At 52.1% G+C, this 12,710-nt stretch overlaps 1 protein-coding gene across 3 annotated transcripts in view; it reads right to left on the reverse strand.

Annotated features, from left to right (window-relative positions):
• CORO2A (coronin 2A) overlaps positions 1 to 12,710 on the reverse strand; it is a 53,885-nt gene that overhangs the window by 38,610 nt on the left and 2,565 nt on the right. Inside the window, exon 2 of one of the 3 annotated variants that reach the window (XM_034664179.1) lies at positions 1,604 to 1,770. The exons of the other annotated variants lie outside the window; for them this stretch is intronic. The gene's annotated coding sequence lies outside the window, so the exon portion shown is untranslated. The remainder of the gene's footprint in view (positions 1 to 1,603; positions 1,771 to 12,710) is intronic. 3 annotated transcript variants of the gene reach the window in all.

Here is a 12,710-nt window from a genome sequence, read left to right on the forward strand (position 1 = left end):
TTTGTTTCTCTATTGTGTGATATGACCACATGGAGATGGTTACAGACATGGCTGGGGCCTGCCTGCCGGGCACAGACACCCGTCTCACCACACACCTGCTGGGACACCTTGGGCAGGCTAGTCAACCTCTCCAGGCCTCAGATTTTGTCATCCTAAAACAGTAAATGAGTTCATGTATGATAAGCACTTAGAACACTGCCGGGCACACAGCAAATCCAAGATAAATTCAAAATAAGTAATAATAGCATTCTACAGAGTACTCACTGTGAGCTAGGCACTGCCCTATGGTATTTAACTGTATTAATGGACTGAAACGAACGTTTAGCAAAAATGCGTACAGTGAACAGGGCTTACAGATTAAACCAGAAGCACAAAGTGTCCATGTCCTTTCTTTCTTCGCCAAGTGACAATACTTAAAGATCAAATGATTTGGGGGTGGAGGGGATCACCTGTGCTGGGAGCAAATTCCCTTAACCGGCTGGCAGCAGAGAAGCCCTTGTGCCCCTTCCCCACCCCCTTTCGTGCTGATTTAAAGCTCTAATTCTTATCTAATCTAATTCTTAGCCAGACACACTAACTCCGGCTTTCAAACGATCTTATTACATCTGGGGCAGAAAACAGAATATTTCAGGACTGCCCAGCATCAGGGACCCAGGTGGACAAGCAGCCCAGCTCTCTGTCCTCCTTTCCATACCATTCTGTCTGAAAAGTAAGAGGGTTTTGGCTTGTACCATTCTAGTGATGGGAAGCTCACTCCTTCCAAGGACAAAGCAGCTCAACTGTCAGACTGCCTTCTTCTACTGAGAGGAAATCCACACTTTCCCTCCTGCCCTGCCTCCGTCCCTTGAGTCCCACAAACAGCATCCACTGCCTTCGCCCCACGACAACCCTTCAGAGATCTGAGGCCCCTGGCCACGTGCCCCTGCCATGGCTCCACTCAGGTAGGGAAATTTCTTGTGTGACTAAGTTTCCCATCTTCTCCCCATATGTTCCAAGTTGTCCCCATCTCTCACGCAGGTTGGAGCCCAGACCATACTCAAATACTCCAGAGAGAGGCTGAGAACCACTCAATAGAGCAGGTACCCCAAAAGATCTCAGATTCACTTCTTAGAATAGTAGCACTGGCCAGACCTCAAGAACTCATGGGGTACAGAAAGGGAAACTGAGTCAGCTTGTCCAGGGACATCCCTAAAGGGCAGAAGCAGGAATGGGATCTGGATTTCTGGCACCCCAGCCTGGGAGAGTCCTCTAAGACATGGAACAAAGTTTCCTTTGATCCTGTGCCTGGATACAGTACCAAGTATTTTTTCCTTATCTGTGTTGCTGTTCTCAGAGGGACAAATTCCAAGCATGTCTGGGGAAGAAGTCTTCTAATTGTAAGCCCAGGGTGTGTGTGTGGGGGGGTCATTCACCCTAGCTGGACCCTCCTGAGACTCAGACCTTTGAAAGGTGGGCTGCATTTCTCCAGACTGTGGTTTAGGCTGGGAAGGACGGGGCTCCTTAGGGTCAGGAGGGGAGAGAGACCCTAAGTCTTTGCTGCTAGAAAGATTAGCATGGCAGCAGCCCCATAACGGGAAAGGTAAATCGGGGCACATCGACTCACCCTACATTTTCCATGTCTCCAGCTGGAGACAGACCCCTGTGCTGGGCTCTGTGGGCCCAGAGGTAGCCATGGGGTCACTGCCCCGGGAACAGGTAGAAAAATGGAGAAATCACACTCCACTTGAACAACGTTCGATCACAAACGCGGTGATTTGTCAGAAGTGGCAGCTGCATAGAAAAAAACCAGGAGGTTAGAGTAGGGGGGCTTTTTTTTTTTTTTTAATCATTTACTCTTTCCAAAGAGAAAAAAAAAAATGAGCCCCAGCCCGCCAATATTTTATATCTTATACGAGTAACTATTACCAGGAGCTGTACCACATACACACAAGGCGAGATTTGTCACTAACCGTAGTGACTCTAAAGCCATATTTCAAATGCTGTCCCTCACAATTTAAAAACGTCTTGGGCTAACTTCTTAGCTTGTCATTGTTTTTTTTTTTTTCCTTGTCTTGTGGCTGCCGACATGATCATGCCCGGAAACGCAAGTGTTAATTTCTTGTCCGCTCGTACTCGTATTATTAGAACCACTACCAACCCACTGTTCAGATAGGAATCGTCTTCTTTTTTTTAAAGATATTATTTATTTATTTGACAGAGAGACAGAGACAGAGCACAAGCAGGGGGAGCAGCAGGCAGAGGGAGAGAGACAAGCAGACTCCCCGCTGAGCAGGGAGCCCAACATGAGACTTGATCCCAGGACCCTGGGATCATGACCTGAGCCGAAACAAACTTAACTAACTGAGCCACCCAGGCCCCCCAGACAGTAATCTTCTAAAACCACTTCTCCATTTTGTGAGGATTAGTTTAGTTCAAACTAGTTAATATAACCCACAAATCCAATCTGGATTAATTAGTCTGGATTAACCTGGATTCATTAACCAGGTTAAATGAACGGTACTAAACTCCTGAAAACAAAGAGTGGGGGAGTCCTTGCCACCCTTTCTCCGAGGGCTTTCCCCTTCTTTCCAGAGACGTCTGGCGACACGAAGCATGAGGCTGTCCAACAGCCTGAGTGTGTCGGAGGGTCTGCACCCGCCAAACGTGAGCAAAGCTGAATGATTTTCTCTTAGATAATATTTCCCTGCACCCCGAGGGTCTGGCATCCCTCACTCGGGAGGCCACCAGAACAGAAGCTGCGGAGACCATCGGGATTTTCAGGCTGCACAGGATGGCAGAGATCAGCTAGCCTAACCCCCTCACTTTCCAGGCGAGGAAACAAGGACTGGGGAAAGGATGTAACTGGTCCAAGGTCACCTGGCTGGTCAGTGGCAGGTCCCAGAGAGAATGCAAATCTCTAGTTCTTGATGCTAAAACCAGCTGCTTCCGTGTCCCAGCCACAGGCCAGCCCCTCACTGGGCCGTTCTCGGGCCCCTGCACCTCTCAGCCCTCTGCAGCTGTATCCCCTGCGGCATGAGGTCACCCGCTGGCTCTGAGGTTGGCTGGGGGTGGCATGGAGGTGTGTGTCCCAGTCAAGTTACAAGTGCTATCAGGATGCGGCGGGGCATGGAGCCATCAGTAGGCCCCGGTTCAAGGAGTCAATCCACGTCACTCGGAAGCTTTGGTTCCTCATCTGTAAAATGGGACTAATCAGACCCAGCTCATGGGCCGTTGTTTGTATACCCATGAAGTCCCACTGATGTCTGCAGGCTGGGAAGTTACCGCCAAGGGGCGTTATTGCTATCCTTACACTCTGGAAGGTTTTGTGTAGCGGGGTGAGATCTGGGGCTGCTCCTAGGGCCTGAGGAGTCTGCCTCTGCCTGCCAACCGCAGCTCTGGACACTGCAGGACTTGGAGCCCCTGCAGCCCGGTGGTCCCTCCGATGAGCTGGCCTTGGCCTGGTGTGGTGGGGAACAGCTGCGGACGTGGGCTCTGGGCCTCCTGAGGCGTGCCGAAATCCTGCTCCTGTCTCATCCTCCTGATCTCCCACATCCTTCTCACCTCCTCCAGGCTGTCTTTCTAATCTCCCTACCTGACTTCTCCTAAGCTGAGTCCCACTTGGGCGACCGTGAGACAGAAGCATCCCTTCTTCCAGAACCTTCCACGGCTTCTCAGCTGGGCACTCGAAGCCGAGGTGTGGCCCAGGAGTAAACTAAGAAAAGAAGTGAGGCACGGTGGGGGAGAGAGAGTGGGCGGACAAGGGGAGTAGGCCTGGGTGCAGACAATAAGGGGGTGCATTTTCTACAGACAACTTAAAAACAATAATAAGACCGACTAAAAGTCTGACTTTTTATTATCATGAGATGCCTGCAACTCTCAACAGTGTCAATGAAGAAACACTCCCCCCTGCCAGGCCAGGCTGCTCCCACCTCCCTGCCCTTGGCAACTACCTAGGACCTGATACTATTCCCTAGACTGAGCCAAACCAGACCGTATGCTCGCCACATCCCAGGGAGGCTCGGCTCGCTTCCCACCACCAGCCCCCGGCTGGCACTGGTTCCTCCGCCAAAGTCCTTCCCAGCTCCCTGCACGTGCAGCTGCAACAAGGTTCAGCTTAGCTGCTCCCTCTTTTGGCGTCTTGCCACACGCATTCCCGTCCACCCCCTGGCTGGCCACAGCCCTCCCCCCAACCCCAGGCCTCCTGACCCCTAGCCTAGGCCGTATGCAGACCCAGCAGCATCAGGTTCTCCTGTCCCAAGGAAGACAGAGGGAAGGAACCACCCTCTGAAGTCTGGAACCCACAGCACAGCAAACCATACCAGCAGAGCCACTGTCTCACTGTGTGACCTCGGACGAGTCCCAGATCCTCTCCAGCCTCAGCTTCCCCCGTACAAGGACCCTGTCATCTCCAGATGACCTGCTTTCCTTGTCCTCAGCCACCCCCTCCCCTTAGCCACACCCCGCACTTTGTCATCACCTGAAAACGGTCCACCTGTTTCCAAAGTCACTCATTCAAGCGCCCCGTGCTGACCGCACCCTCCCCACCCTCAGCGTCCTGTCACCTGCCAGATGTGACCAGGCCTTTGTCAGCTCCCCTGTTGGACGAGGTGTTGGAGCACCCCTGTCAGGCCCCAGGAGAGAGCTTGGTACCAAGGACTACTCTCCGGGGTGACATGACCCATTCGGTGCTGCCTCGACCCTGCCGACATGCTCGGATCCAGCCTTTCTCAAAGGCCAGCTCCAGGGACGGCATCTGGGCCATGCCACATCCACCAGCTGTGAGGCCTGTTTCTTGCGTCCAGTAACCCGGGACACCCTCCCACAGCTCTGCCCCGTGAGACGGCCCCTCACTGGCCTCCTCTACCTCGTCCCCGCCCGTCTGCCCCTCTCGTCTCTCCTCCCATGAGGTCCGTCACCCTATCCTCACCCCGAAAACGTTACCCGCTGACTTCTTTCCCCATTACCCAGCAAACCTCTGGTGCTGGATGAACCAGGATATCTAAGGAGGGCTGGGGAAAAATACGGACAAAACCCCAACCAGGACAAGAAGTTCCAACGGGGTGAGTTCTTCTGTCCCCAGGACCCTTCCCACTGCAAGGCAGGGCTCATGAGGGCGCCACCAGACAAGCCAGATCCCAGGGGTCGCCTGGCTGACCTCCTCCTCCTTATACTCACAGCCAATCCATCACGAATGCCCCGCCCCAATACCTTGTAAACCATCCACTGATCCCTACTCTCACTGCTACCAGCTGCTCTCACCTGCACACACTCACCTACCAACCATCTTGCCCCCAGTCTTTTTTTTTTTTTTTAAAGATTTTTTTATTTATTCGACAGAGATAGAGACAGCCAGCGAGAGAGGGAACACAAGCAGGGGGAGTGGGAGGAAGAAGCAGGCTCATAGCAGAAGAGCCTGATGTGGGGCTCGATCCCATAACGCCGGGATCACGCCCTGAGCTGAAGGCAGACGCTTAACCGCTGTGCCACCCAGGCGCCCCTCAGTCTTTTCAAAAAATGCCCATCTGAGCATGTCACACCACGGCTACCGCAAAGAGTCTGGCCCACTCCCCCTCTTCAGCCTCATCTGCCCAGGAATCAGCGCTGGAGACACTCAGTGCTCTCAACTCCTCAAAGGTCCATTTCCTTCATCCTCGGGGCTGTTGCTTTTGTCCCACAGCAGGTCCCCTTCCCCTCCTCACCTGATTGTTCCCTACTGGTCTTTCAGATCTCAGCTCACAAGTCCTTGCCTTAGGGCGTCTGAGTGGCTCAGCTGGTTAAGCGTCTGCCTTCGGCTCTGGTCGAGATCCAAGGGTCCTGGGATGGAGCCCTGCATCCGGCTCCCTCCTCAGCAGGAAGCCTGCTTCCCCCTCTGCCCCTCCTCCCACTCGTTTTCTCAATCTCTCTCCCTCAAATAAGTATCTTAAAAAAAAAAAAAAGTCCTGCCCATGGAATAGCCTTCTGCAGTGACCCTGAACGAGGCACATTCTCCACTCGGCAAGCTTTGACACCCTCTCCTCTCCCCAGGCACCTGCTGCAGGTTTTGTGAGACTTCAGGGTTACCGCCTGTCTCCTTTGGTCTGTGAGCCCCCCGGGACAGCACCTCGGTCTGCTCTGCTCTGTATCCCTCGCACCGAGCTGGGCTTCACAGGCACTCAGTGACCCATACATGAATAAAGGTCTCATTCTCAATTCACAAATTGAAAAATAACTTTGTAGGAAATGAATGCAAGGACCTTTTCGGGGTGAGGCTCTAGGATAATCTGTGTGGGGCAGGTCTCTGTGGTCTCTCTCCAGGGTGGGCCATAGGTCAACCTACTCCTGGTAATGATCGTAACAAGGATGAGGCTAATGAACCAGCCAACAAGCTCTCAGAGCTCTTCCCTGTCCATTCTCTCTCCAGCTCCCCTCGAGGCCTCCCCCCATGACTCACAGCCCTGGGTGTTTAATGACCAGTCCACTGGGGCATTTCCAAACTCTGAACTGGCGTATGTTCACTCTGCAGTGTGAACACTTTCTTCTTCCTAAGGGCCAGCACTCAGGAGTCTTTACTTTGTGGGGTGGAGGAAGAAAAAGTGACGGATGGGTTCAAATCCCAGCTTTATCTTTTTCTGGCTGTGTGACTGCAAAAATCACTTAACCTCTCTGGGCCCCTGTTTCCTGATCTGTAAAAAAGTGGACAGGAATATCTAGCCAGGAGGTTGATAGAGGGTTAAATGAGTATAGGTACATTAAGTCTAGTGTGGGGCCTACTGCATGTCACATATCTGATTGATTCTAAGACACAGTTTTTTAACATTTAACATCTCTGAAACTGGGATACAACTTATAGTTTGCTGGGTTTTTTTTCTTAATAGATTATAAAATAATGGTATATCTCACAACGATGGTACCGTGTAGTCAATAAAATGTGACAGTAGCTTAGTTTCTTTATTCCATTGCAAAGAGCTGGGAAGGTGTATGAGAGCCCCACAGACCAAAGACCAAGAAAGCGCATCGTTGAGGGCAGAGGGTCTGCCGGGGTCTGGCATACTGAGGTGGAACCTGAAGCCACAGGCCCTGCCCAAGCCAGGGGGCCCTCTGGGCCTGTCCCTGCTGTCCCAGTCCCACTCCAGAGGGGTGGGGGGCAAACGCCAGGGGAACCCTTACCTTTCCGGATCTGACCCTGTGCTCCTGCTGATGTAGCCTGCAGTCCCTGGCTTGGACAGTCTGCTCACCGTGCTGACTGTGCTTGCAGCCACCTCCAACCCCGGTCTCTGTCCCAACAAGAATCCTAGAACCTATCCCAGGGACCTTTCCTTCAGTGACGCCTCCATCAATCCATCCCTGGCCTCTGCTCTCAACTGTCCTGGAACGCCAGCCAGGGGGCTATCATCCAGGCCTCACCCAAGGCCATGTGCTCTGGGTGCCTCCTTGAACCCTTCAGCCTGCTGATGTCAGACTGTTAACGCTATCTACGTTATACTGTCACATATATTACATACGGACAACTTGTCCTAGAAATAAATGTCAAGTAGCATGTAAAAATTTCAAAATAGAGAAAAGACAAAAGTGACAGTGATAATCAACCAGCTTGATGTGTGTGTGTCTATTTTCCCATATTCACAAGTGTGTAGATACGTTCTTCTCCCACAGTCCAACCCACGTAGGCTCAGTGCCCACATACTGTTCTCTTCCTCACTTTTCCACTTAACGTGACCTTGTGGACCTCCTCGACCCAGAACCGTTTCTCCTAAGTGATCTCACGGCATTCCCGTCTTCCACCCCTTCCCTTGGCACGTCCCTTAGCCCCTCTCATCCAGGTGCTGAGGCCTGGCCCGTGCTCACGGCCGGATGGCTTTCTGCAGGCACTTGCTCTCCTCACCAGGACAGGGCTGTGACTGGGTCACGGCTGTCCTCGGGGGTCCCTCTAAGCAGCGCCACACCCCGGTAGAGACATACTCTTGAGCTCTTAAATCAAGGGGTATGAGGTGAATAGAGGCTGTCTGTCCATTGGGTTTGATGGAGGCCTTTTAAAAGGTCTGCCGGATATTCTCTGAGACCCACAAGGATGCTGGCCCTGTATTTCCCAAACCCCCAGGGGCTCCAGACATCACAACAAACAACAACGAACAGGTGCCTGACATTTTATAGTTCAAAGGCACTTCCATGCTCTTCATTCAATGTTAAGCCTCACTACCACCCTATAAATGAGGCAGAGCAGGTATCTACGTTTGAGCCATTCTACAGAGGAAGAGGCTGGGGCTCGGAGAGGTGGGCCATTTACCCAATGACCTTCTTTGCTTTCCTCCCTTCCAATGTCTGGCCAACTCCCATCCCACTAACAACCCAGCTGGACATCACCTCCTCCAGGAGTCTTCCCCACCTTCAGCCCCACCCACCCTAGACTAGGTCAGCTGCCCTTCCTTGAGGGCCACAGCCCCCGGGCTTCCCTATCAGAGCCGAAGCCCCCCGACCCCACCCTCCGGCCGCGTGCCCTTGCAGGCAGGGATGGGTCTGGTTTCTCTCCATCCATACACACAAGCACAGGGGAGCCTCTGTAGATGGGTGCCCGGATGAAGACCCTTACATCATCAAGGCAGGAAACAGTCTCGCCTCTTTATGGCTGAGAACAAGGGGCATGAAGAAGGGACATGACTTGCCTACAGAGCACATTATGGGCCAGGTCAGGTCTCCCTCCTCAGAGGCGTGGCTTCCTCCGTTCCACTGCGTCTTTTGTTGTCTGCAATCCTGGACTGCAGGCCACTGCCCCAGGTTCATTTCTGTCTCCTCTTGCGCTGGCTGGGCCCTACCTGGTTCAGCCAGGTGTGCAGGGCAGTGCTGTGGAGGCGCTCTGGCCAGGGCAGGCTCAATCCCCCAGCCTGAGCCAACACCCTGGGGCAGCCTTAGGGACAGCAACAGAAGTTGCCCATTTACTGAGCACCTCCGTGTGCCAGCACTTTCCACCTACGCCTCACTTCATCCTGCAGCTGGCACCATTATGATGCCATTCTGCAGGTGGGGCAGGGTGGGGGGGTGGGGAAGACCCCGGCCCAAGGCTCCCCTGGTAGCCGTGCTGTGACTGGAGGCCAGGACTGCATCCCTAGCAGCAGGCAGGCCCAGGAGTTTGCGGGCACCAGAGCCAGAAATAAATGCACAGTCAGAGTGCAGGAGACAACTCCCAGGGGACCTGCAGACCTGGCAGAGCCCCAAACTCTCCGTCCCCATCTCCGGGCCACCTCCCACCCAGGGCCCGCAGGAGGGCTGTGACTCTGGAGCTCAGGGCAAGCGGGCAGGCCCCGGCAGGCCAACCCTGCGGCTGAGGGCACTCCCTGTGGGCGGGGTCGCACCACTTGCCAGCCCCCTGCAAACTCTGGGCTCAAGGCCAGACTGAAAGCAGCTGCCACATCAGTCCTGCGCGAGTTCTCAGCATCCTATTCCTTCTGAGTAGAATGAGCCCTCACAGATCCGCTCCCAAGGATGTGAGAGATGCCGCACAAGAGCCCCACCTTCCCTCTCTCTGAACTGAAGCCGGGCGGGGTGAGTGGGGCAGGGGCTCACCGGAACCCACCAACTGACATCCAGGTAGCACAGTGATGAAGGCTCTGGACATTGGACCTAGATGACAGGGCTTCAAATGCATGACCCTGTGCAAACTGCCCTACCTCTCTGGGCCTCAGTGTCCTCATCTGTACAATGGGGAGAAGAGGGCGCCTGGGTGGCTTAGTCGGTTAAGCGTCTGCCTTCAGCCCAGGTCATGATCCCAGGGTCCTGGGGTCGAGTCCCAGGGTGGGCTCCTGGCTCAGCAGGGACCCTGCTTCTCCCTCTCTCTCTGCCCTCCGCCCGCTTGTGCTCTCTCTCTGTCAAACAAACAAAATCTTTTTAAAAATGGGGAGAATAGTAGAAAAAAGATGAAGTAAATACACCAAAATATTTATATTGGTTATCTGAGATGAAAAGAGAAGATATGGATAATTTATTTTCTGTCTGTTTTCCTTTTTTTCTAAATTCCCCATTACCATCAAGTTTTTATAATAGAAAAAAACAAATAGGGGCGCCTGGGTGGTACAGCGGTTAAGCGTCTGCCTTAAGCTCAGGGCGTGATCCCAGCGATCTGGGATCGAGCCCCACATCAGGCTCTTCCACTATGAGCCTGCTTCTTCCTCTCCCACTCCCCCTGCTTGTGTTCCCTCTCTCGCTGGCTGTCTCTCTCTCTGTCGAATAAATAAATAAAATCTTTAAAAAAAAAAGAAAAAAACAAATATACTCTTTGTAAATTAACTTCATTGAGATACGCCCATTTTAAAAAATGGTAATAATAATGTCTTCCACAATGCTTTGAGGACTGAATGGGTTAATGCGTGCCAAATCTTAGATGGTGCCTGGAGCAGAAGTGCTATTAAGCGTTTGCTCAATGAATAAGCCTAAGACCAGCCTGGTTTCCTCCTCTTCCTCCTCCTGCTCCCCTGCCCTGGACCCTCCTCCTCACTCCCAGCACCAAGCTCGGCAGACCTCTACCCCCACATTTACTGGGTCCAACTCATCCCCGCAGGCTGGATTATTTCTGCAGCCGTCTCTGAACCCCAGAGGAAGCGCGCTCACGCTCTGACCCGGCCCCGCCCAACANGGTGTCTCCACAAGCTGCCTAATGTCTCCGGATCTTTGTTTTCTTAACTGAAAAAGAGGAGTAAAGAGTAGCTCCCCTCGGGGAGTGTGGCTGGCTCAGTCAGTAGAGCATGCAGCTCTTGATCTTGGGTCGTGAGTCTGAGTCCCAAGTGTGGTGTGGAGTTGACTTAAAACAAGAAGAGAGAAAAAAAAGAGTACCCGCCCCTCAGAAACTTAAGAGGATTCCCTGACATACAGGGCAGGGTACACAATCCGACCACCGGGGGCGCCTCTTACCAGTCTCCCCTGCCTGCTCCGTCTCTCCGTTCTAGCCTGCTCTTCCGTGAACATGCCAGGCATGGTCCTACCTCAGGCCTTTTGCACTGGCTGTTCCCTCCACCTGGACGGCTCCTCCCCAGAAACCAGCCCAGCTCCCTTCCTCACCTCCTTCAAGACTTCGCCCAAAAGTCTCCTTCTCAACAATGTCCCCCAACCACCCAATTTAAAATTGCAACCCCGTCCTTCCACTCCCCCTCACACGCCTGAAACATAACTCTTGTGTTTTATTTGCTCCAACCCAATTATCATCATTTGCTTTACTTACTATTTATTGTTTTTCCCCCCTATTAGATTGTAAGTTTCTTTAGGACAGATTTTTGGGGTCTATTTTATTTACTGTCAAGACTCCTGCCTCCACCCCAGAAAATACCAAGCACAATGCAGGTGTTCAATAAAAGAACAGCTAAACGACTAAATGAATGAACGTAAAGCACTTGGGACAGAATCAGGCAGGTGGGAAGTACTCAATATTATTACTACTACTACTACTATTACTACTACTACTATTATTATTATTATTATTCATTCTTCAAGGTGAGGCTCCCATGCCCTTCCTCCTTTTCCCAGCTTATAATCACATTTTCCTAGTCTCCACTGCACCCTGCCAATCTCTCAATTATGGTAGGGAGCACAGGGTTCTTTAATTATACCTTTTTCCATTTAGACTGAACTGAATGAAATTGCCATTTTTTGTAGTAAAAAACAGTCAGACTGGGGCGCCTGAGTGGCTCAGTCGATTAAGCATCTGCCTTCTGCTCAGGTCATGATCCCAGGGTCCTGGGATCGAGCCCCGTGTTGGGGGGGGGTCTCTGCTCAGTGGGGAGCCTGCTTCTCCCTCTCCCTCTGCCTGCCATTCTGCCTACTTGTGTGCTCTCTCTGTCAAATAAATACATAAAATCTTAAAAAAAAAACAAAACCCGGTCAGATATTGGCCATTTCACATAGTTTAACCTAATATATTTCTCATGGCAACCTACAGGACTTTTGGAGGCACCTCGAGGCCTAGTACACAGTAGGTGCCCAATAAATGTTCGTTCACAGAAGTGAAGTCACCTACTCCTGGCCCTGCATACTAGGGGTGACTGCAAAGCACCTCCAACCCGGTCTGAAGGAGGGAAGGCACAGCCTATAGACTTAAAATAACAAACAGAAGATCCTGCTGCACTATTTTCTGGTTTTCCTGAAAAATCTCTGTCCCCTGATATCTGGCAAAGAAAAATAAAAACAAAGCCACACTACACTCTATAACAATCCAGGTTCTGGCCATTTGGAAGTAACAAAAGTCTAATGCTGAATGAAGCCCCTTCCCAGGGGAAAAAGGCTAGCTGCCTGCCTCTAAGAGGATTCTTTTAATGATTGGGGGGGGAGGCTAGAACATTCTTTGGTTATCACCGTGTTCACTGTTCCATTAAAGGCTTTAGTTACAGAGATCTGTTTGGTCCCCAAGGCAGGTTGTTGGAGCTGAATGAAATTCAGCAATCACTGAATCTACCCTATTTCACAGATGGGGAAAGTGAGGTCAGAAAGGAAATGGGGGGATGCCTGGGTGGCTCAGTCGGTTGGGCATCTGCCTTCGGCTCAGGTCATGATCCTGGGGTCCAGGGATTGGGCCCTGCATTGGGCTCCCTTGCTTAGTGGGGAGTCTGCTTCTCGAACCTCTCCCTCTGCCCCTCACCCCGCTTGTGCTCGTTGTGCTCTCTCTCAAATGAATAAATAAATAAAATCTTAGAAAAAAAGGGGGGGAAGGACTGACCCAAGGTCACACAGTGGGGTACATGAAGAGGTCATCCTGGAATCTATGCCTACTGATG

Source organism: Ailuropoda melanoleuca, chromosome 7 (assembly GCF_002007445.2).
Source record: "Ailuropoda melanoleuca isolate Jingjing chromosome 7, ASM200744v2, whole genome shotgun sequence".
Taxonomy (NCBI): domain Eukaryota; kingdom Metazoa; phylum Chordata; class Mammalia; order Carnivora; family Ursidae; genus Ailuropoda; species Ailuropoda melanoleuca.